The sequence below is a fragment of the Tamandua tetradactyla genome, chromosome 13, assembly GCF_023851605.1.
Source record: "Tamandua tetradactyla isolate mTamTet1 chromosome 13, mTamTet1.pri, whole genome shotgun sequence".
In the NCBI taxonomy this organism is placed as follows: Eukaryota; Metazoa; Chordata; class Mammalia; order Pilosa; family Myrmecophagidae; genus Tamandua; species Tamandua tetradactyla.
In genome coordinates this window covers 59425234-59452132 of record NC_135339.1, presented here as the reverse complement: position 1 = coordinate 59452132, position 26899 = coordinate 59425234, and the positions used below count along the sequence as shown (strand labels likewise).

At 36.6% G+C, this 26899-nt stretch overlaps 1 protein-coding gene and 1 pseudogene across 3 annotated transcripts in view; both read right to left on the bottom strand.

The window, feature by feature from the left end:
• Nucleotides 1–26899, bottom strand: part of R3HCC1L (R3H domain and coiled-coil containing 1 like) — a 300427-nt gene that overhangs the window by 256659 nt on the left and 16869 nt on the right. The gene's annotated exons all lie outside the window — the stretch shown is intronic.
• LOC143654116 (FUN14 domain-containing protein 2 pseudogene) lies at nt 418–26897 on the bottom strand (annotated as a pseudogene).

Genomic DNA, 26899 nt, shown 5'->3' with positions numbered 1-26899 from the left:
GAATATAGCTTATCAAAACGTACCGGATACAGTGAAGGGAGTGCTGAGAAGAAAATTTATAGTTCTAAAAGCATACATTAAAAAGAGCTAAAACCAGAGACCTAATTGAACAACTGAAGAAATCACAGAAAGAACAGCAAACCAACCCTAAAGCAAGTAGAAGAAAAGTAATAACAAACATAAAAACCGAAATAAATAAAATGGAGAACAACAAGAACAAAAAAATAGAATCAATAAAACCAAAAGTTGGTTTTTGAAAAGATCAACAAGATTGAAAACCCTAAGCTAGACTGACAAAGTCAAAAAGAGAGAAGATGCAAATGAACAAAATCAGAAACAAGAGGGGGATCATTACTATGGATCTCAAAGAAATAAAAAAAAAATCCTAAAAAGATATTATTAACAACTATATTCCAACAAACTAAACAACACAGAGGAAATGGACAATTTCCTAGAAACACATGAACATCCTACAGTGACTCCAGAAGGAATAGAAGACCTCAAAAAACCAATCACAAGTAAAGAGATTCAATCAGCCATCAAAAATCTTCCTACAAAGAAAAGCCCAGGGTCAGATGACTTCACAGGGCAATTTTACTAAAGATTCCAAAAAGAACGAACACTGTTCCTGCTCAAACTCTTCAAAAATGGAAAAAAAAAAAAAAAAAAGGGACACTACTGTTTTGGTTTGTTAAAGCTGCTGGAACACAATCTACCGTAAATGGAACGGCTTTTAAAAAGAGAATTTATTAAGTTGCAAGTTCACAGTTCTAAGGCCATGGAAATGTCCCAACTAAAGCAGGTCTGTAAAAATGTCCAAATTAAGGCACCAACAAGAGGTTATTTTCACCTAAGAAAGGCCGATGAAGTTCAGGGCTTCTTTCTCAACGGGAAAGGCACATGGTGAACATGGCGACGTCTGCCAGCTTTCTCTCCAGGCTTCTTGTTTTATGAAGCTCTCCTGAAGGCATATTTCTCTTCATCTCCAAAGGTCTCTGGTTATGTGGGCTCTGTAGCTTTATCCAAAATGGTTCCCTCTTAAAGGGCTTCAGTAAACAACCACACCTTGAGTGGGTGGAGACACATCTTCACTGGAACAATAAAAAAGCTCCCACCCAGCAATTCATGAATGAAGATTAAAGGACATGGTTCTTCTGGGGTCCACAAGAGATTAAACAGGCACACCATCCCTATGTGAAGTCACTTGTTTTACCACTGATAATATCACCTCTGAAATAGCCATGAAGTTCATTATCCTGTGTGGTGGAAAACATCCTGTAGACAGCACCTTCATAACCCTAAATGATTCCCTATGTCTGTCCATTCCACAATGTACATCTATTGGCTGGCGTCCTAAAGACCTTCCCGCCAAATACAACACCTTCAGCAGAGCACACACCTCAGCACAGGTTCATTCCATTTTCAAATTTTTCCATTATAGTGCTCATGCTGTGATTTTTGTTAGGATAATAGCAGGTGTGAACAGTTCTCTTCCTGTAGTCTAAACCAACCAGCAAAGAAGAAAGTAGACATAGATATACCAAAATATTTCATGCTTAAAAGTAAATAAATTGTTTCTTTCCATGAAACCCATAACAACAAGGTATTTATATGCTTGTTATTTCTTTTTCCAAATCAACAGTTTGGAACAATCTCTGAGGATCTATTCATCTTCCATGGTGAGCCATCTTGTGATGTGCTCTGGTATGTTATATAGGGAAGAAAGAAACATTCTTGCTGACCTACAAATTAGCCAAGTAAGTGGTGTACAATAATGTCTATTGCCTCTTCCATCACCGTCAAGCTCAAGCGAGGGCTGTAATAGTTAAGTTGTACTGAAAAATGCATACAGAAGACCATTCAGATCTGCCACTGCAGAGAGGAAGGCATGAGGGAAGAAGAGGAAGAAGAGGAGGAGGAAGAGGAGAAGGAAGAGACTCAATATCCTATGATGGAGTATAGAGGCTGCCAGCTAGAAAAACAACTGACACTTTCTGATGAATGATGGAAGAAAAACAAACAAACAAAAGGAACAAAGCAAATGAAGCGGTCCTCCTTAGGATAGCAAGCCATTGCAGAAAGCCTCCAAAAAATCACCCGTCACGACAACATTTTTCTTCACAAGTGATACTACTTCTTCAGCTTTCCTTTTGACTTCCCCCGCCACAAGAACATTCTTCTTCACAAGTGATACTACTTCTTTAGCTTTCCTTTTGACTTCAGTAGGTATTTGGTTGCTCTTACAGATTTTCAGTTGCTTCTTGGTTTATAGCCTTCTCTGCTTGCTGCCAGTCAACTCTGCAAGTCGAAAGAAAAAATCCACCTCCCACAGCTCTTGTAGCCAACTTTTCAACCTTCTGGAATATGAAACCTGTGCACCATTCAGTAATACCTCCAATTAAGAGCTGGGTTGCCACACTATACTTTTCGTCAGAGAGCCCTGATGTCTGTCCAAATAGCTTGTGCCACCACGGCTGCTTTACACCTAATTCTGTAAGGACCAGTGATTCAAAGTTTCCCTCAAAGTTTCCTTGACTTGAGGCGGCCATTTTGGCAAGCTTGTTTCGCAGGGACCCCTCCTCACAGGCTCAGTGCAGAGGCCTGTGACAAGGCGCGCTGTAGTCACCGCCGTTGCTTCTGGCATGTGGAGCAGATGTCTCCATTCCCACACCCCAGCAGAAGAGGGTGGGCAGTGGCTGCTCCCAAACCCCACCTGCATGCACATCTCAGACCAATCTTTCCAATGAATATAAATGCAAAAATTATCAACAAAATACTTGCAAATTGAATTCAACAGCATATTAAAGTAATTATATGCCATGACCAAGTAGGTTTTATACCAGGTATGAAACACAACAAAATTAATTAATACACCACTTTAACAAATCAAAAGGGAAAAATCACATGTTCACCTCAACTGATGCAGAAAAAACATTTAACAGAACTCAGCATCCATTTATGACAAAAAATCTTCAAAGGCAATTTCCTCAACATCATAAAGGGCATATATGAAAAACCCACAGTTAACATCATACTCAGTGATGAGGATGCCCACTGTCACTACTGCTATTCAATATTGTGCTAGAAGTTCTAGCTTGAGCAATCAGGCAAGAAAAAGAAATAAAAGGCATTTAAATTGGGAAGGAAGAAGTAAAACTGTCACTATTTGCAGATGGTATGATTGTACATTTAGAAAATCCTAAAAAAAAAAAAAAAAAAACGACAACAAAGCTACTTGGGCTAATAAATGAGTTCACCAAAGTGATAGGAAACAAGATCAACACACAAAAATCAATGGTGTCTCTATACACTAGTAATGAATTATCCAAGGAGGTAATCAAGAAAAAAATTCCATTTACAATAACAACTAAAAGAATCAAATATCTAGGAATAAACTTAGGATGTAAAGGACTTGAACACAGAAAACTACAAAAGAGTGCTAAAAGAAATCAAAGAAGACCTGAATAAAAGGAAAGACATTCCGAGTTCATGGATTAGAAGGCTAAATGTCATTAAGATGTCAATTCTACCTGAATTGATCTGCAAATTCAATGCAATACCAATCAAAATTCCAACAGACTACTTCGCAGAAATGGAAAAGCTAATTATCAATTTTATTTAGAAGGGAGTAAGAGACCTCAAATAGTTAAAGACATCTTGAAAAAGAATGAAGTACTGAATGGTGTGTGAATGTGGTAGAAAAGGGAAATTTGAGTCATGTATGACACCAGAAGGAAAGCTGGGGGTTAAAACATGGGAATCTATATCAAAGTGAACCTTGTGATGGACAATGTCTGTGATTAACTATACAAATATTACAAAGTTCTTTCAGGAACTAGAACATATGTATGATGCTATTATAAGGAGTATATGGGGGAAATGCACATACTGTAAACTATGGACTATAGTTTATAATAGCTTAATACTCTTTCATCAACAGTAACAAATGTACTACATCAACACTATGGATCAATAATAGGGGGGCATAACAGGTATGGGAGAATTTAGGTTTTCTTTTTTGTTTTTTAGACGTATAGGCTGAGAATTGAACCCGGGTCTTCCACATGGCCAGCGAGCATTCTACCACTGAACCACCCATGCACCCTCTTCTTAATTTTTATTTCTTTTCTGAAGTAATGAAAATGTTCTAAAATTGATCATGGGGTTGTATGAACAAAATGTGATGATACTGTGTGCTCGTGATTGTATACTTTGGGTGGTTTGTACAATGTGTGAATATAGTTCAAAAAAACTGTATTTAAAAAAATGAAGGAGAAAAAAACTGCTTCAGACAAACAAATGTAATTCACTACAACAAAAGGCTAAGGAAGATAAAACATACAATCATCCACAGATGCACAAAAAGTATTTGACAAAATTCAACATCCACTTATAATAAAAACTCTCAGCAAACTAGGAATAGAAGAGAACTTCTTCACCCTGACAAAGTTTATCTACAAAAATCAAACCAAAACAAAAACTTACAGCTTTCATCATACTTGTTGAAAAACCAAATGCCTTCCTCTAAGATTATAAGGCAAAATTACCACTCTCAACACTTCTATTCAATGTTGCACTGGAGGCACTGTAATAAGGCAAGAAAAAAATGCAAAACACATTCAAATTGGAAAGGAAGTAGTAAGGCTGCCTTTATTTACAGATAACATGATCGACTACATAGAAAATCCCACTGTATATTTATACAACAAAACTACTAGAACTAATAGGTGAGTTTATCAAGGTCACAGTATATAAACAGTTCTTGAAATTTTAAAAGTATAATTTACTATAGCACTCAGAAAATGAAATGCTCAAGCATAAAGCTAACAAAATATGTGCAGAATCCATATCCTGAAAACTAAAACAAATACTGTTAAGAGAAATCAAAGATGGCTTAAATAAATGGAGAGATACACCATGTTCATAAATTGGAAAATATAATATTATTCAGATGCCAATTGCCCAGAATGTGATCTTTATCTTTACATTTCAATCAAATTCCTAGCAAGATTTTCTGAGGAAACTGACATGCTGATTCTAAGTTGATATGGAGAGACAGAGGAAGTAGAACAGCCAAAACAATTTTGGAAAAAAGAGAAAAGAACACGGTAGAGAACACTCATGACCTGATCTCAAACTTACTATAAAGCAGCAGTAATCAGACCATTGTGTATTGGAAAGAGGGTAGACTTACAGATCGATGGGAGAGAATACAGAGTTCAGAAACAGACCCACACATATATGGTCAATTGATTTTCAAAAAGTATAAAGGAAATTCAATGAAGACGGGATAGTCTTTCAGTAAATAGTACTGGAAAAAAATGGAAAGTCATATGTAATAACAACAAAACAGAACTTCTATCCTTATCTCATACTATATGTGAAAACCAACCCAAAATGGATCACAGACCTAAATGTAAAACTTAAAACTGTTAACACTTCTAGAAGAAAATACAGGAAACAATCTTTGTGACCTTGGGTTAGGCAAAGATTTTTAAGGACAATGCCAAAAACATGACCAATAAAACAAAATTTAAAAATTAATACACTGGAATTCATCAAAATTAAGAACTTCTGCTCTTCATAAAACAATGGTAAGAGAATGAAAAGACAAGCTACAGACTGGGATAAAACACTTGCAAATGTATGTGAAAAAAGATCTTTTATCCAGTTATATAATATATTTAACACTCAAAACTCAACATATGAAAACAAATAATCCAATTAAGAAATCAGCAAAAGATATGAATACTTCATCAAAGAAGATACAAAAGTAGTGTCTAAGCTTGCCAGAAGTGCTACGACAAATACCATACACCAGTTGACTTAACAACAGAAGTTTATCGTATCATGGTTTCAGAGGCTAGGAATCCAAAATCAAGGCATCAGCAAAGACATGCTTTCTCTCCAGCATACGGGTGCTGACTTGCCACAATCCTTGAGGTTCCTTGTCTTGTATCTGCCTCTTGTCTCTTAGCAATCGACTTCTGCTCTTCCAGTTTCCACTCATTTCTGGCTTCTTTCTGTTTCTGGTTTATACTGACTGATCGCATCTGCATTTCCACTCTTTATTAAGGTCTCCAATAACGCAGACTGAAACCCAACGATTCAATCTGGCCAAACCTTAACTAATAATAACATCTCCAAATGGGTTCACACCCACAGCAATACAGATAAAGATTAAGAACATGTCTTCTGTTAGGATACATGATTCAATCTATCACAGAAGGCAAATAATCACACAAAAAGATCCACAGCATGATTTATCATTAGGAAATATGAATTTAAGAACACAAAAAGCTCTACACTTTGAGTCCATGTATATGACATTTTAGAACAGCTTGAAGGACAAAAAAACATATCAGTTGTTGCTAGAAACTGGAGTTTGGGTAAAGGGTTGAGGACAAAAGGATACAGGGAAATCTGGGGAATTGATGGAACTATTCTGTATTAATTGCAGTAGCAACTGCATTTTGTTTTTGCTGAAATTCACACAACATACTCTAGAAAAAGTAAATCTTATTAAATGTAAATTACATCTTAATTTTTAAAAATAAAAATCACATCCCCTAGAAATTCCAACAAAAACATGGCTGATGGCATTGACCCTTTAATTTCTGATTCTTGGCTTTAAAATATATCTATCTAGAAACTAGTATGTAATAAGTACAGGTTTAATGAAGTTACACTGATAAGACTGAGAATCAATTTCTTAAAACTTGAGGCCACAGTCTTTCCTAATTCTGCAGCTATTACTTAAAACTTCCACTGACTTACTGAACTTTGTGTGAACAAAGATTATAAAACTGAGTCTTCTTTAATTCTGTTATCTACTCTCTATATAACCAAACAATTCTTTAACTTGTACCAGAGAGATAGATACAACTATATTTTTAACAGATAGTTTTAGTCTGAATAACTTTAGAATAAAGGGCACTGAGAATATTCTAAGGTACTCTCGCTATTCCGAATGATACTTAGGTATGTCAGTGTATAATAATTTTTTTTCAAAACACTTTTTGTAAATAATCTCTTGCTCAGAAACTTTAATGACTCACCAGAACCTATAAAATATAAACTAAGCTAATCTGGCATTCAGGGTTTTCCACAATCTGGTATCATTCTACTACTTCAATCACATTTCTACCAGTGTCAGACACAAAATCTACAATTTGGGCAGGATAACCTCACAGTCTGTTCATTTCAACTTCTGAAATGCCCTCCTTCCTTGCATTATCTTGGTTTAAACCACCCTAATTACTGTTCATTCAAAAAAACTTATCACAAAACCAGGTTTTTCCCAATAACTATTCAAAGACATACTGTATTCACACTTTCTGGAAATCGTGTATATTCATTATCACGCTATCCATTTGTCCATATGTTCTTATATAAATATTTCATTTATGAATGTTATCTCATATTCTGTAAATAAGTTTCTTAAGGACAGGTACTGTCTCTTACAATCTACTTGTTTCCCCAGGAACATAACAGGTACTCAATAAATATTCAGAGAAAATGATGTGGAGATTATAAAATACTGCATCAACAACTTTCCAGCAAAACTTATTCTATAGTTTGAGAAACCGAGGCAAGGGACTCTAGACTGTTTCTGAGATGTGTAGCTGAATCACACTCACCTCACATCTCCAGAGTTGAACACAGTGCCTGGCACATGGAAAATAACTCAAATATTTAAATATTTCAAATCCATTTTTTAAGGCCACAAAGTAAGAAATTGAACCCTAGAGTTCTATCCTAATCCTTCCAAGATTATATTAGTTCCTTGAAATGCTAAATTCTTACAGTTGTTCATATGTTCCCCATAGACTACAAATATCACTAAGATACAAATTATGCTTTCTTCTCTTTTTAAAGCTCACAAAGCAACTATCACATGTGTGGTAGGCAGGAAATATTCCTATCAGATTTCTTAAAAGCAACACAAAGGCAGCTGATTATACACTTCTCTGTCCCATGTAAAAACACGATAGTTACTCTTCCTATCGGGAAGATTTATTTTTCATCATCTTTGGCACAAATTCTAGAATACTATCTGCCAGGTCCAATGCCCTGATAAATATGCACCCACAAGTAATTATGGAGATAGATAGCTTATGGGGAGGGGGCACTCTTTGGTCAGGTCTCAATGCTGGCCTGTGGTTAGGGGGAAGATAGAGTGGGGGTGGGGGGTGTGGCCCTGTGATTAATCACTGCCCACTCTGCTTAGGGGTATTTATCACAGCCTGCTGTCAGGTAAATCACTGGAAAAACACCTCTTCAGTAATTAATGTGAAGTGACGGATGGACAACCCCTGGGCCCATTAATCAGGAACATCAGCAGCCTACTGAGATTATGAATGTCAGGACGCATAAACTGCCTGTGGATCAATAGGCCCAGGAATTCATCCAAGGCTCTCATTTCCGAGGCATCTCCGGTACATTAGATTCCCTTAACCCCTCCCTCAATCTGAAATGAAAAGCAAGGCTTCAGAACAAAGAGCAGGAGGCTGAGGTCTGAAGTGACTACTAGTAAGAGAACAGTCAAGGAAGCTGGCTATGGATAGGGAAGGTACCAGGACAGGAACAGGACCACAAAGAACTATAATAGCCTAAAGGCTCTCAGAAGGTTCAGTGCACTGGAAAAGCAGAGCAACCAAGAAGATACAGCTAACATTCAATTACTCAGAGACTGATTATCCATTTTAATGATCATCCAGCTTCCTGCTTTTAATCTTTTCCCCATTTTCCTGTTCACATTTTCTTTCCTTTCATATTAGTACCACAAATATAGAGAGAAATAAGAGAAGGAAAATTCAGTTTTGCAACTTAACAGCTGTTTTGGTTTGCTAAAGCTGAAGAAATGCAATACACCAGAAATGTTGGCTTTTACCATGGGAATTTATTAACTTACAAACTTACAGTTCTTAGGCAGTGAAAATGTCCAAATCAAGGAATCAAAAGGATGATACTTTCTCTGAAGACCAGCTACCAGTGAGTCTGGGCTCCTCTGTCAGATAGCAAGGCACATGGAGATGTCCACAGATCCTTCTCTCTTGGGTTTCATTACTTTCTGCTTCTGGTTTCAGTGGCTTCCTGTCAGCTTCTCTGGGACTTTTTCTGTGAGCTTCTCATAATTTCATCTCTATGTGCTTTATCCTCTTACAAAGGACTCCAATAAGAGGTTTAAGACCCTTGAGTGAGGTGGGTCACATCTCAAATGAAATAACCTATTAAAATGGTCCCACCCACAAGAATAAATTAAAAGAACATGACCTTTTCTGGAGTGCATACAACTTCAAATTACCATAGCAGCCTTGGTTTAAAAAAAAAAAGTGATTTAAGAGGAGAATTTGTATAAAACAAAATTCAATTATCTTTAAACTTAATTTAACCTAATCCTTCATTACCATGATACATTAGGAGATGCCAGCATAAATACCTACAGTGTTTTCCATTGAAGAAAAGGTTGTCTTCTTGGCTCATCAATATTTGCAAAGCATTCTGTGAATATAAGATATGGTTAAAAGCTAAACTGTGTGCTAAAATTCCAACAAAGTGAAATCAGCTCTTTCTCCATTTCTTTCCTATATCAGACAGAAAAATTTCCATCAAAAGGATCTGTACAACTTGCACACCAGTCTGGACCTGAAAGAGAATTACTATTTACTTGTCACCCCAAGCTTAGTCAAATTTTGTATGGGAAGTAAGACTGTCCTACTGCCTCATATTAAATAGGCTGGCAGTAACGGGAAGGAGACTACACCTGCTGCTACATCCCGCTAAACCCCAGTGCTGTGCTTTGTGGTCAGATTCAGGCCAGGGCTGCAACTGTTGGTTAGAAAGTGTCTCATAGTTATGGCTACCTGTTCCGCTAAATTTCATTTCATCCTACTGATGGATGGATGGACAGATGGCTGCATGGTGAAAGCAGCATTATCGGCCAGCTTCTATGGAGCCTCTGAATGACGGATAGCCCTCTTTCTATTTTCTCTAAACCACCATCGATCCAAGTCATATTTCAGCGGTCAGAAGTCCAGTAATATTAAGACACACAATCAGGTTAAGTTACTTGCAGTGTAAACCTCTAGAACAGAAATCCTAACACCTCTGCTTTGCTGTCAAGAACTAGGCCAAAAATGCTATAATTTCATTCTTTCTAGCTGCTAACCTAATGAATTCCAACAGTGCAAAGTCCAAAGGGAATAGCTAGGCTCCATTCCTAGCAGTGCTTAAAAGTCTAGCTAGCCTGCCAAATATTTTACTAGTCAGTTTAGTGAAATGATTCTGTAGTAGTAAGCAGATCTGTGAATGTGTATCCAATGGAGTATGAAGCTATTACAACCATACAAACTGCCTAAATTTGACAATGATATAATCGCTTGTCTCAAACATGTGTGGATCCTTGGATACATCCAGTAGAACTTGTTACCAACGTCAAGGATGGTGATTAAAACCAGACAGATTAAAATTCTGTCTTTTGTACACAATCCTGAAACGCTTTTTCTCTATGGGCTGCCTGGATGGCCTCTATTCTTTTGTGTACTTATCAAATCTTGAATAATCCCTGCCTGTTTTCACAAGCACACTTCTGTGTCCATTTGTTCTGTCACTTTCTAGACACTTATCTCCTAAGTCTGTTTAGACTCCATGCCTTTGTTCCTTCCATGTTATCCTGAGTTCTCAGACACCAACCTAGACTTGTATACTGAACTCTGTATCGAAGTTATTCCCATTGGTGTGGCTGGAAGAAATGAACTGTGACTCCAAATTTGTGCTATGGATTCCCAAAACTCACATGCTAACTTGAGTTTTATATACATATAAGCTAACTTAACCCCAAATGACATGTCCTCTGAAGGCTTCACTATCAACTATACCCCAAATCAGCTTGCCCTGGCTCCTAATCCTGGCCCCTCCAACCCTATGCTCACAGAGAATTTGTTTTTGTGAGGGCTAGAAAAATGTTTCAGTGCAGTGGCAACTATAGTCCTTCTTGCTATTATGGCAGTTTACTTTAAGGAGAATGATGAGTGACAGATTCAATGGACCTGAACTAACCCTATCTCCAAATAAGGTCACATTCTGAAGTTCCAGGCTGACATGAATTTTGGACCCAATGCAGCATTATAATCCCAAAATCTATGACTTACAGGGGATAATAAAGCATAAATCAGAATACCACCTCTACTGCTTATGCTAGTTAAGAAGCTCAGCTGAGAGAAATATACTTTTAGAAGTGACACTCAAAAAAATAAATAAAATAAAGAAGTAACACTCAAACTCTGAGAACTGGGAGTTTCCAAGTTAGCCTCTTGTTAGGAAATAGTATTTTATGCTTTAAATTTATAGCTTTGTTTCTAGCAAAAAGTAAAACATATGCAAATTTTTAAATACTTTATTAGAAGTATTATTAAGACAAGCAATGCCTTTCACATAAACATTAAAGAATTTTTACAGAAGCTTAGAATTAATGAAAGGGATTTATAGGTCAGAATTCAACACCCTAATTTTTCAGATAGAGAAACTGAGTATCAGAGATTATACTGCCCATCATTATCTAGATATTAAATGGTAAAGCAAGACTGGAACCGAGGCTTCAATTATAAGTATTGTGCTGTTCCACTGTATTTTACAGACATTTCCTTTTGATCCTTGGAATTTCAGAGGGAACAGGGGTAATAAAAGTTGAGTGCCACTTGTGGTGGGTCTGAGTGTTTTAGGGAAGAGGAGAGGCAGAATTAATTAAATTTGGCCATCCAAGCTATTGAGCTTCCTATCAAAGTTTTCCATAAATGCTCTGAGAGTCATTACCTTAGAGAACAAAACTAGATGAAAGTCTAACAACTAGATACTTCTACTCTTCAATTCACCCTTCCTTATGTGTTTGCCCCAGTTCTATCCAGAAGGTTTATACGAAAAATGCTGAAAAAGTATTTAATCCAAGTAGAACCAGAAAAGCAAGAGACTCTACAACTTAAACCAAATGGATAGAGGAACAATCTGTTCTCTTCATTTACAAGGATGCCACATTCTGGTCAAATACAGAACACAAGCTTACTGTCTGGACTTCACCCTCTGGTGGCCAAAATATGTCACTGCTCCATTTTCTGATTTCCAGCCTGCTTCCAAACAGATCTTAGAACCATAAACTGAAAAAAAACATTACAAATCATATTGCCTAGCTCCCTCATCTTAAATACGAGGAAATGGATTAAAGAAAGACTTAAAGCTATTTGAATGAGAACTGAAACCAGAACCTAGGGTCTCCTTTCAACTAAACTAACAGTTTTGTTTTATTACCATCATATGTGATGGTCAATTTCATGTGTCAGCATCTAGGTTACAGGCTCAATTTGTTTGGTCAATCAAGCACTGGGTTGGCTGTTAATGTAAGAATATTAAGTAGCTAGATTTCTATCTATAATAGTTGGCTGCATTTATAGTCAACAAAGGAGACTGTCCTCAGCAAAGTGAGTAGTATCCTCATCCAATCAGTTGGAGGTCATAAAAGCAAAACTGAGGACTTCAGAAATCAGAGGAAGAATTTTTGCCTCTACTTCAGCCAGCCAGTCAACTTTCCCTAGAGAACTCAGTTTTATCTTTATCAGAGCCTCGAGCTTGCAAACTACCCTTCCGAGTTCAGAGTTGCTGGACTTCACACCCATCTTTACTGCAGTTTCAAGATTATGGCAGCTCTCTGGCATTCGGATTTGCTTGCCCCCATAGGCATGTGAGCCAATTCCTATAATAAATCTATTAATATAAAAATATATATATACATATGTAAAAAATAATAAATCCTGTCAGTTCTGTTTCTCTGGAGAACCCTGACTGATATTAACACTGCCCTACCCAGTTTTCCACCCAGTAAATGCTCAGGATATCATAGCTGAGCAAAGTTTAATCAGGAAGTTAACTGTGCTACAAAAATAATCATACAATGCACATCAAAACCAAACATATTATCCATACTAATGCTCATATCCATTAGTGAAAATGATCAGGATGATTCTTTTCTACACCATTCCCACAAAAATGTGCCTCATACACTGGACAAGAATTCTACTGCACTCTACTGTGATTATTATTAGCACCAGGAAAAGCAGTTCTCCTAGGAATTAAAAAAAAAAAAAGGCACTTACTTGAGAAAAATAGCTTGTGTTACGTGTATAATAAAGAATAATGCAAAATAAACCTTTCTGCCTTTGGTCTCAAGGAGTAGATAAGGTTCTAAAATTCAGACAATGTCTTCCTTACCCCTGTGTCCTGTATTATCTTAATTCCAACCTGACTGACTTCGTTCCTAACTCTAAATACCAGGTTATACATATATAAAACAGCCTCTCAAACTCCAGAAATAACATTTACCGCTCCAGACTAAATGTGACTGCTATAAGAGCTTATAATCTAGGCCCATGTTTTCTTATAAGTGTTTTCTAAATGAGACTATATAACATTTGCTCTTTTGTTTCTGGCTTATTTAACTTAACCAAATGTCTCACAGGTTCATTCACAATGTTGCAGCATGCTTCACAACTTTGTTCCTTTTTGTATTAGCACAATATTTGATCATAGGTATACAATATCATGCATCCATCTACTTTTCAGTCAGTGCATCCTTCAGCTACCTCGATTCATTAGGCATCATGTGTAATGTCCAAAATCAACAGTCCATCAACACTCTTAATTTTAGATAATTTCATTGTTACCAAGAGAAAGATAATCAATAAACACACCTTCACCAAACAGAAAATCCAAATCTCCCCTTAACTGTTTCCCTTCCCCCCATTATTTACCCCTGGTGTTGCTGTGATGCTGTTGATGTTTTCCTGTTAAACATAGTCCATAGCATGCAACAGCAGTTTTCCCCCTATACTTTGAACTTATATACTCTGTACATGATTCATTTGCAGTAGTTTCTCCAATAACTTATTTATATTTAATAAAATGAAACCTACAACCTTCAGATGGGTCCCTGGACCAGATAAGTCCTGAAATGCAGAGGGACCAGCTTCTCTATTCATCAATTAGTATGTAACCCATACTAAACTCTGAACTCTGTAGTACAACTAATTGTTGCAATGTGCTTTGAAATTTATTTCTTTTTGTATGTTACTTTTCACAAAAAAGAAAAAAAAGTCGACTGTGATGATAAATGCACAGTTATATGAATGTATTGTGAATCACTGATTGTACAGTTTGGATAATTAGATAATATGTGAGTATATAACATATAATTTAAAAATATTTTGAAAATGCACAAATTATTTCACATCAACAAAGAAGATATACAGATGGAAAACAGGTCCATGAAAAAAATGCTCAATATCAATAGCCACATGGGAAATGTACATTAAAACCACAATGAGATACACTACACATTTACTGGAATGGCTAAAATTAAGAGACAATAACAAGCATTGGCACTAACATGGAGAAACTGGAACACTCACACACTGTGGTGGGAATGGAAAAATGGGCCACCACTTGGAGAACTTTGGCAGCATCTTTGAAAGTTAAACATCCATCCACCATGTGGCCCGGCCATTCCAGTTCTAGGTATTGACCCAAAAGAAATGAAAGCCAAGTGCATACAAAGACTCATAACTGCTTTCTTTGTAATACCCCAAAAAGCAAAACAGCCCAGACGACCATGGATAAACAACCTGGTTTACCACTAGAATACCATTCATACATCCTGGGTGAATCTCAAAATAATTATGCTGAGTGGAAGAAGACAAAAAGGAGTACATACTGTGTGGGTCTATTTATATTAAAATTCTAGAAAATGTGAGCTAATCCAGAAAACAGATCAGTAGTTGCCCAGGAGATAGCTATAGCTGTCAAATCCTACCAAATTGTACACTTTTAATATGTGCAGTTACGGTATAGGTAATACCTCAATTTTAAAAATGTATATAATGTACCTAAAATTAACTTAACAAAAGGTATATAATGCCTACATCAGAAAATTATAAAATGCATTAAAGATACTCTAAGACCTAAATAAATGGAGACATGTAACTTGCTCAAGAAAAAAGAAAAAGAATACAGAATGGCAAGTCTTTGAAGTCTTATTTTATTTCTTCATACTCCGTAAGTTCATAGAAAGGTTGTTTTATTTGCATAAACCAAATACCTTTTAGGATAATCAATTCTGTATATTCATTTGCAAGGCTATCTTAAACCAACACAAAAATCCTTTCCTTGCATTAAAAAAAAAATTCTTACAACGTTTTCTATTTGGTTAAGACAGACCATACCCAAGAGAACAGTGACATATTTTTCAAAATCTGTAGCTGTAAGCCATATTTAATTATGTTTTCTGTTTCATTAAGTTTAGATCCTACAAGCAAAAGTGAAGTAGTGGTAGAGTAATACCAATAGTAGTAGTGGAGGGAGAGAAAGAGAGAAAAAGAATGAGCTACCATTTAATGAGTGTTTAATATATGACAAGGGACTATGCTAAGTGTTTTATATAGATATAATATTATTTGATTTTCAATGCAATATGTTGAAATAGCTATTATTGTAACAATTTTACAGGTGAGAAATCTGAGGCTATGTTAGTCAAAATCACACAGCTTCTAAATGTTGGTTACAATTTCAAAATTCCCACACTTAAACTCTACACTAGACTCCTCATATTCAGTGGGATCATCTATCTCAAATAATATATTAATTTCACAAACAGTCACAATTTACTTAGAATCTGTGTAAATGCAAAGCAACCAACAAGAGCTCAGAGACTGTTGCAGTAAAATAAGAAAATCAAGTAGGATCAAAATGAAAGACAGTTAACATTTTCATGGCATGCCTATTTCCAATAACCTTCCAGATTTAAAAGTGCTGACAATCATAATTCACTATTGTCTCTGAAACTTCCTCATTCACCTTGCCTCACCCTCAAAGCCATATGGCGAAAAACCTCACCAGGTGTCAGGAGAGGAGCTCCCTCCCTTCTACTCCCCATTAGTATAATCACTACACTTCTTTCTACCAACTATTAACTACCTAAAAATGTTATCCTTTACTACATAGTTCCCCTTCTCCAGAGGAAAGTGTGAAGATGCGAACGACCAGGTAAATGAGTAAGAATTATTAGTAATAATTTTTAGACTAGATGACACTTCAAAGCAGAATATAGAATACACTTTCAAATCTGAATCTAAAAACAGAAGAAACCTGTACAGCAAATACCAACCGGTAACAGTATTTTCAGATGCAATCTTAAATAAAATAGTTACAGTATTTTAATATTAGTGTCTACCCAAGACATTTATAGCTTTCGCCTCTCTGCATGCAGGTGGACAAAGAATATTGCTTGCACAACTGGAAGAAACCCTTCAAAAATATGTGAGGATCAAGACAATGAAGGATATAGAATACATTATTCCAGTAGGATTTTGCTTTCCCAAAATATATAAGCAAAAAAAAAGGCACCAAAGGGTTTTTCTCACAATATAGCACAATTCATGCCCCCCAACTTATTTTACATTCCACTGGCCAGAGTCACCATGCATCAGCACCAACTGATTTCATGCTTTATAGCCTGGGAAACAGTCTGCAACTTAGCCTCTTTCACACTCCACTGACATGGTAACCCCACAGCTCACCAACTTAACTGTTACAAGTTTAATGTTAGCACCTATTATTGACCACCTCAAAAAGCTTTATATAACTGAACAGTAGCAATATAATATGCAACAAATAGGTAGAAAGAAAAGTCTACTTCCCACTCTGCAAATATACCTGGTGGGCAGGAGGGAGGGAGAGAAGAAAAGAACTCCCTACTACAATGTCTTTCCCTCAACACCTCAGTGGAGGTTGGTCTGTGTCTCTCCTAGAGTTAGTTTCTCTTCTGAGCCTATCCAACAGACATCCCATAGTTGGCAATAAAGGACCATATATGGACCAGGCTATAGAGGCTGTCCCCCAAACCTGACATACATTAAACTTGATCTTTTTGCCCTCTTTACAAATTCACAGACTGACATTAATAAACAGCTGAGTAAATTTTGAAAGGAGATGCCAATAGACTTATTATCTACAAAGAACACATAAAAATTGTGATTGAGGTACAGAACAGCAGAGGTTAAAAACAAAAACAAAAACACACCAAAAGCAACTGAAACAAAAAGAATAAGTGTAAAAGGAATGAAGTATGTATGTTAAAAGAATAATTACAACTCTTATCTTTCTCCTCCCTCCTGTGGCAAGTGTGAAGGCCAGATGTGGTTGGTGAGAAACTGAGAAACCAAAAGATGCAAGTTTCACATCAATTCAGGCAAAGAAAACACGAGAAAATTAATAAATAAGAGCTTCTTTATGCACAGGTTGAACGTGTTCTATGTAGAAATTCAAGAATAACAAACAGGGCAGGCCACAGTGGCTCAGCAGGCAGAGTTCTTGCCTGCCATGCTGGAGACCTGGGTTAGATTCCCGGTGCCTGCCCATGCAAAAAAATAATAATAATAACAAATAATTACTTTGGAGTACAGTATTTTCTGAGCAATGCTCCACTAAGGAACAGTAAGCTGCAGAGAATGCTACAAAATGCTTTCAAAGAGAAATCATTTATTGGAACAAACATAGCTCAGATACATAAGTTGCATTCTCATGATACCAAAAAGAAAAAAAATGCTAGAAAAACCTAGCAAAAGCTAACAAAATAGATAATGACATCTTTTCATCAAACAAATACTTGAATGCATATATTGTACTGAGATCTATGTCAGGAGCAGAGGAGATTATATACTAGAACCATGAATAACAACATGATTTGAATCACATGTAGCCTCTGCCTTAAGCTGTTTCTACCTAATTGGGAAGGTAAGAAATTTAAGGGAAACATTAAAAAGTTGCTGTTTTAAGGTAGTATATAACTGCCAAATAAAAGAAAAGTAGAAAATGTACCAGTAAAATAGGCCACATCCTTGGTCTTGAGGTTTGCCCTTACAAAACTTATTTCTGTAGCAGAGAAGCTAAGACTACCTGTAATTATGCCTAAGAGTTGCGTCCAGGAAACCTCTTTGGTTGCTCAGGTGTGGCCTCTCTCCCTCTAAATCCAACTCTGCAAGGAAAATAATTACCCTTCCACTACATGAGACATGGCATTCAGGGGTGAAAGTCTCCCTAACAATGGACAACATGACTCCCAGGACTGAGCCTGGGTCTGGCACCAACAATGCCTTCCAGACTAAAAAAGGGAAAAGAAGTGTAACAAAATAAGGTACCAGTGGCTAAGAGACTTCAAATAGAACTGGGAGGTTATTCTGGAGGTTACTCTTATGCAAGCTTCAGCCAGATATTGCTAATTGCTATAGCTTGTCATACCCCAACAAATATCATTCCTATAGACACTAACAAACACCCAGACCTCTAATTAAGACTTTACAAAAGTTTCACGTACTAAATTTACTTTCCTGAAACCTCCAGAGAGTTCCTATGCCAGATAAGTCCTGAAACCTAGAAGGGCCAGCCTCTCCAAGAACATCAACTGATTCCATCCCCCATTCTATATTGCTGATACCCCATTTCCACACAAAAAGTTAGAATAGGCCTAGTCCAAAGACCTCTGTTGTGCAACCCCAGAAAAGCCAAGTTCTTTAATCCTGATTCAATACTGCTGGGTAGGACATTTTGATTAGATGGTTTTCCTGGAGATGTGTCTCCAACCATTCAAGGTGTATCACTTACTGGAGCCCTTTAAGAGGGAACCATTTTGTAAAAAGCCTCAGAGTCAGCAGACAGAGACATGTGGAGATCCATAAAGAAAATGCCCCCAGGGAAGCTGTTTGACACCAAAAGTCAAAGGACCAGCAGATGCCAGCCACATGCCTTCCCAGCTGACAGAGGTGTTCTGGACCCATCAGACTATAAAAGAAAGCCTTTTTTGAGTCAAGGTATCTTCCCTGGATGCCTTAGTTTGGACATTTTTATGGCCTTAGAACTGTAAACTTGTAATTTAATAAATTCTCTTTATAAAAGCCAAACCATGAGACCAAAGGAAGAAAGGCTTATTTTGTCCAGAATCTAAATTTTCTTTAGCACATAATCTAGCTCAACCTGTCTGGATAGCTCATTTAAACAATAGAAACAGAGACCAGAATAAGAATGAAGGCCTTTAATACTGTATTGCTTAAATAATGCCTGGATACATCCTAGAATATATTAAGCAGACAATCAAAAAGTATTGGCAAAGTCCCTTGAGAGTTCAGAGAAAAAATATGGAATTATTAAACTTTACCACCAGGAAAACTCCTGATACTGTGTCAAACATTAGGACACCCAAATCAATAGGCCAAGCCCCTGATCTTGAGACTTGCTCTTAGGAAGCTTATGTATGTAGCAGAGAAGCATAGCCTATATAGGTATGCCTAAGAGTTAGTTCTGGAGGACCTCTTTTGTTGCTCAGATGTGGCCTCACTCTCTCTAAGCCCAACTCTGCAAGTGAAATCATTGCCCTCCCCCCTAGTGGGGCATGACAACCAAGGGTGAATGTCTCTCTGGCAGCATGGGAGATGAGTCCCAGGGATGAGTCTGGCCCTGGCACCGTGAGATCAACAAGGCCATCCTGACCAAAATGGGGGAAAGAAGTGTAATAAACAAGGTATCAGTGGCTGAGAGAGTTCAAATAGTCAAGAGGTTACTGTGGAGGTCACTCTTATGCAAGCTTCACTTAGACATTGCTACATCTCATAACTTGCCAAACCCTAACCAAAACCATTTCAGCCAATCCTAAGAACACACCTAGGGCAATACATAAGATTCTACAGAGGTTCCATGCACTAGAGTAACTCTCCAGAAAATTTACAGCCTCCAGATGAGTCCCTGGACAAGATAGGTCCTGAAACTTAGAGGGGCCAGCCTCTCCAAAACATCAGCTAGATATATTTCCCTACCTCATATTACTGACAGCCCTTTCCAACATGAACATGTTAGAATGGGCATAGCCCAAATACCCCTAAAGAGTGGGAGAAAAATCGAAGATGATGGTGGAGTCATAAAGAAAAGTTCAGGTTTACAAATGAGTATGATTGCTGAATCATTATATTGATATTTCTTTTAGTCTTCAGTATCTTAGAAAAGCTAGGAGTAAAAATCTAATATTGTAGAATTATAACCCATATAAAACTCTGAAATCTGTTCTTCAACTAGTTGTTGCACTGTGCTTTGACATTTATTCCTTTTTTTGCATATATGTTATTTTTCACAAAAAAGAAAGAAAAAAGTCGATTGTGATGATAAAATAATATTTATTCCTCCTAGCCTCCAATGTTCTGGAGCAACTAGAAGGAAAAATCTGAGATAATGGTACGGCAGTTCATGACAAGCTCTGGGATCTGTCCTGTAACTACTTGTTAAAGAGTGCTCTGAAAATTACTGCTATTTTTTCCTTTATTTGCTTTGTATATATGTTATAATATACAATAAAAAAAGTTAAAGAAAAAAAAGCCAACCCACTTCTGGTATATTGCATTCCCACCAGCATTAACTAAAACAACCTCATATATTGGGAATGGGATCAAAGGAGAAGGATCTGAAACAAACAAGTATGATTGTTGAATCATGAAAATGATATTTATTTTAGCTTCCAGTGTTTCCGAGTACCTAGAAGGAAAACCTGAAAACGTAGAATGGTAACGCACACCAAACTTTGATGTCTGTTCTGTAATTTACTTGTTAAAATGTACTCTGAAAATTGTGGGGTTTATTTGCATGTATGTTTATTTCACAATAAAAAACATTAAAAAAAAAAAGGAAAAAAGAAAAGCAGTAAATGATAGAAACCCAGAGGCAACAGATCATCACTACAGGCCTGGAATGACTGAGGAAAACATACAAAAGTAGGAGGAATTGGAAATAGGGCTTTAGAAACTGGTATTCAGAAAACAGAGGGGAGGTATTCCAAACAGAGGGAATAGCCTGAACAATGTAAACAGATAATAATTTAAAAAGTGTATTTTGGGGACATTGTAGAAACTAGTTTAGCTACAACCAAAGATTCAATGAAGGGAAGTACTGGAGATTCTGCCAGAAAGACTGTATTCAAGGGCCTTCAACACTAGGTTTAGGCATCTGACACCCTAGGCAGTGAGGAGTCAGCTTAGAACTCCACAAACAATTCTCAAGGAGTATCACTAGGTCTCCACACCATATATCCTAGGCATCTTGTTAAATATGTATCATCAGTGTGAAGGAGATAAAACAGCAAACAATCTTAAAATTGATACCTCTTTATGCTTACATGACCCAGTGGTGTCAATGTCCAAGCAGTAACATATATGATCTAAAACCAGAAACAGGATTAACAGAGGGACAGACTCTCAAACAACACCAGTGCCCAGCTAATGGTATGTGTATATGTATGTTTGTAGTGTGTGTGTGTGTGTACTCATACCTACATAAACTTACACACATATATTTATACACACACACATATATGTACGATATATGTATGCATGTGATTTGTAAATGAATGAATGAAAGTTATACATCTGTCTGAGCTAAAAAGATAAAGGCCCAGTTACTTTGGATCTGAATATGGTAACTGGCCTTACTGCCATTGCAACAACGGTACAAAACTGTGCTACTGAACTTCACAGTCTTGAAGACAGACTGAAACAATAACTTCAAAAGTGAAATATACTATTTCCACACTGCCAAAACACATACACGGATACTCTCTCTCTCTCTCTCTGGCTGTTTCACAGTCATATTATGAGCAGAGCCTGAAAACTAGAACAGTTTCCATTCAAAATGCCCATAGAATGCAAGAGTATCTTCTCTCATTTCTTCCCCTCCCCATCTCCTCTACAGCTTAACACAACCACCCCACTCTTCTATCTTCCCCAACTGCTGTCCAACAATTCATAAGCTGCCACAGATTGACAGCACTGCATCTGAGGACTCAAAAAGTACTCTTGTGGGACAGTGCAGTGTGTAAGTAGAGCCTTTTCCCAGACACAATGTCACTCTTTATAGTCAGCTACAAATTAGCTTCTTCCTTAAAAAAAAAAAAAGTACTTCTAATAAGACAGATATAAGGAGATTTTAAATAACCGAGATTTAAACTCACTTTGATTTGCTCTGAGACCTGGGCAGTTTCAGAATCAGACACAATGAAACCCCAGGTCTTGACTCACACCACCTAGGAATATCTGAAGTCAACTTTCTGATGTTAACAGAAGGCAAAGAGACGTTCAAAAATGTATCAAAGGAGCGGCGCGATGGTGGCTCAGTGGCAGAATTCTCGCTTGCCATGCCGGAGACCAGAGTTTGACTACCAGAGCCTGACCACGCAGGAAAAAAAAATCAATTTGGGCGGTGTAACAGTGGCTCAGTGGCAAGAATTCTTGCCTGCCAAGCTAGAGAATCGGGTTTGATTCCTGGAACCTGCCCATGCCAAAAAAAAAAAAAAAAGTATCAAAGGAGAATCACTTTTCTCCTGTTTTTCGTGCTCCTCATCTTTGGATTTTATATGAGAATACCTTGTATAAGCTCAGCTCTCAACATCAAGATTTTTTCACTCTAATTATGCAAAACCATTTAAAAGAAAATTTTAACAATCATCAATATAATTTCATTTCGTTTCCATCCAGTTTTTGCCAGGTGTTTCAAGGAGCATATGAGTACAATTATCTTCTGACAGTTGCCATGACCAACCTTCTGGTTACCACTCAAGTCTATACCCTGCACATGAGCTTACTAGATGCCAATGACAACACATGTCACTGTCTGAAGCTAGACTACACTGCAGAGATTATCACGGGATGTGAGTAAGAAAAACTTATCATAAAACAGCAGGTTATACAAACGCACTAAGTCTTCTACTAAAAAAATTGTGTCTAATTAAAATTAAATACCTAGAGAGGACTATGGGAAGATAGCAAAGTAGGGAGCTCCAGGACTCAATTCTTCCATCAAAACAACTATTAAACAGGCAGGAACCGTCTGGAAAAACAATTTTGAAACTGTGGAGACCAGAACACTGTACGGTATTCAGGGAAGAACAGGAAGAAGAGGCTTATAAATTACAGGTAAAGAATAATAAATTGCTCTCTCTATGTCAGTTACCAGCTTCCATCCCTCACTCTTATGGCAGGCTGCCCTGGGGTCCAGCCCTGGCTAGATCACTCATGACAGAGAGGGACATAAAAATCCTCTTCCCCAAGAGCAGGGGTGGGCATGGCTGATCACTGATCATGACTTTTGATTTGCAAATTCAGATCACTGGGGTTCTCGCTCTATGAGCAGCCACTGTTTCAACCCTCCCTGGGCAGGAATATGGCAATGGTAGAGACATAAAGACAGTGCACTTCCTTAGGGCTGGGGGAGACAATTGGTTGAAGGGCTGTATTTGTGAGGTAGGCCAGAAAAGCACAACTTTGGGGAGCCATCAGAGAGGTACTTATGGCACCCTTCCTGATGCTCTCCCCCAGCACATCTTGAAACTGGTCTTTGCCCTCTTTCTGGGTCCTTGGGCTGCTCCTGAAAGCTTTCCCTCTGAGACCAGGAGCAAGACAAGGATGCCCACTGTTACCACTTTATCCAACAATGTACTAAAAGTTCTTGCCAAAGCAATTAACCAACAAAAAGAAACAAAAGTCATACAAACTGGAAAGGAAAAAGTAAAGCGTTCATTTTTTATTTTTTGGAAAGTGACATGACTCTATCTACAGAAAGTCCCAAAAAATTTACCACAAAAGCTCCTAGAACTAATAAATCCAGCAAAGTGGCAGGGTACAAGATGAACATGCAAAAACTGGTATTGTTTCTACATACTAGTAATGAGCAAGCTGAGGTGAATATCAAGAAAAAAAATTCTACTTATAATAGCAACTAAAAAAATCAAATTATCTAGGAAGAAATCTAAGAATGTAAAGGACTTATGCTAGGAAAACTATAAAACTTTGCTAAAAGAAATCAAACAAGATCTAAATAAACGGAAGGACATACCATGTTCATGGAATGGAAGACTAAATATTAACATGTCAATTCTACCCATAATGAGATACACATTCAATGCAATCCCAATCAAAATTCTAAGAGCCTATTTTTCAGAAATGGAAAAGCCAATTTTAAATTTATTTGAAAGGGTAAGAGCCCCCAAATAACCAAAAACATCTTGAAAAAGAGGAATTAAGTTGGTGGGCTCACATTTTCTAATTTTAAAGTTTATTACAAACCTACAGTAGTCAAAAGGAAAGATATATAGACCAATGGAATCAAACTGAGGGTTCAGAAATAGGCCCTCACATCCACAGCCAATTGCTTTTTTGACAAGGCTACAAAGTCAAGTCAATTGGGAAAGAATAGTCTTCTCAACAAATGATTCTGAGAGAATTGGATATCCACATGCAAAAGAATGAAGAACCCTACTCACACTATACAAAAATTAACTCAAAATGGGTCAAAGACCTAAATACTTTAAGAACCAGGACTATAAAACACCAAGAAGAAAATTAGGGAGGCAACCTGCATTAAGGCCATGGTTTCTTAGACTTTATACCCAAAGCACATGCAAGAAAAGAAAAAATACATAAATGAGACTGCATCAAAATTTAAACCTTTATTTTTTTTTAACAAAGGACTTTATTACAAAAGTAAAAAAAAAAAAAACCTACTCAATGGAAAAAAATATTTGGAAACCATATATCTGGTAAGAGTTTGACATTCAGAATATTTAAAGAAATCCTACAACTCAACAATAAAAAGACAAACAACCCAATTAATAAATAAGCTAAAGAGTTGTATAAACACTTCTCCAAAAAGGACACACAAATGGCTAGAGACTACATGAAAAGATACTCAACATCACTAGTTATCCCAGAAAAACAAATCAAAACCACAATGAGATACCATTTCACACCCATTAGAATGATTACTATTTAAAAAAAAACAGGGTGCACAGTAGGTCAGGGGTTAGAATGCCCACCTTCCATGCAGGAGAACCAGGTTCAATTCCTGGACCATGCATCCAAAAACAAATAAATAAATAAGAAAAGTACAACTGTTGGAGAGGATAGAGAGACATAAGAACACTTCATTCCTAGTCGCAATGTAAAATGATGCAGCTGCTGTGGAAGTTAGTTTGGCAGTTCCTCAGAAAGCTAAGTATAGAACTACCATATGACCCAACAATGCTACTACCAGATATATACCCAAAAGAATTGAAAGCAGGGACTCAAACAGATATCTGTACACTGACGTTCATAGAGGCATCACTCATAGTTGCAAAAGAACAAGTGTCCATAACTGATGAATGGATAAAATATGGAATATGAATACAACAGAATATTATTTAGCTGTAAGAAAGAATGAAGTTCTGATACATGTAAAAACATGGATGAACCTTGAAGACATCATGCTGAGTAAAATAAGCCAGACACAAAAGGACAAATATTGTATGATTTGTTTGAAATAATTAGAATAAACTAACTCAGTGAATTGAAATCTAGGAAACAGGTTACCTGGGGGTAGGGAATGGGACATTAATGCTTAATTTGTACAAAATTTCTATGTAGGTTTGATTATAAGTTTGGGAAATGGATGGTGGTGATGGTAGCATAATATTGCAAATGCAACTAACAGCACAAATTACATATGTGAATGTGGTTAAAAGGGGAAAATTTGGGTTGTATATACGCTACTAGAATAAAAATTAAAAGATAAAACATAGGATTGTACAACACAGTGAATCCTGTTATAAATGGTGGACTATTTTAATGGAAAATCATAAAAATATTCTTTCATGAATTATAACAAATGTACTGCAATAATGTAAGGTGTTATGGGAAAAAAATACACCCTAATGTAAACAAACTACAGAGTGGGAAATGTTAGATTGAATATATGGTAACAGAATTAAAATCTTTTCTTTAAATCCATGGAACTGAACTTCACAAACAGTGAACCCTAAGTTAAACCATGGACTTCAGTTAATAGTACAATTGCATAAATGTGCTCTGATCAATTTTAACAAATGTTCACCACCGAACCAAGGTGTTGGTGATGGGGTGGTGTATGTGAATCCTGTATTTTATGCATTATTGTTTTATAAACCACAACCTCTCTAAAAAAGAAAAAAATAAATAAAATAAACATAGGATAATATAAAAAATTAAAATCAGTTTCATTACATTTCTATATCACTACATTTCTAATTATTTTCATTTCCAAGATTTTTTATATCATTATTTATTCTGCTTTATTATACTTTACTGAGGATTTAACCAATCATCACTTTTTGCTGAATCAGTTCATCAAACCCAACACTGCATTTTTGCTACTCCCTATATGAATAGAGGAAGCTAGAGCATGAGGAGGATGTTAAACATTAAAAATGAAGAAAAAAATAAAAAATATGATAGAAAATGATATAAGAAAACACAAGAGATACAAAAATGATTCTTAAAATAGGAAAAGATGTTCAACCTCATTAGTAAGAAAAATATACATTCAAACTATATTGAGATACCTATAAGGTTAGCAAAAATTAAAAAGTACAACACACACTGATAATGAGGTTGTGGAGAAACAAGCACTCTCATACACTGCTGGTGGGAATTCAAACTGGTACAACTCCAAAGAAAGGGATCTAGTTCCCACAGTGGAAAAAGACAACAGAACAGAATAGTAATCCATCTTTGAAAACTAATTCCAATATTTAATTTGCCCCTCTTATCCTCTACACAACAAACACGAAAATTAAGAAAGGCAGTGAATAGAAGAAAATCTTCAAAAGACCCTAAGTCTTTTAGCAAATTGCCACTTTCAAATTTGTTTTACCTGAGAGTTACAAAGTAAAATGACACCAAAGTAACAAAATATAAGTAAGCAAATATTTAAAGTAAATAATATCCCTATAAAATATGAAGGATTGGCAACTAAC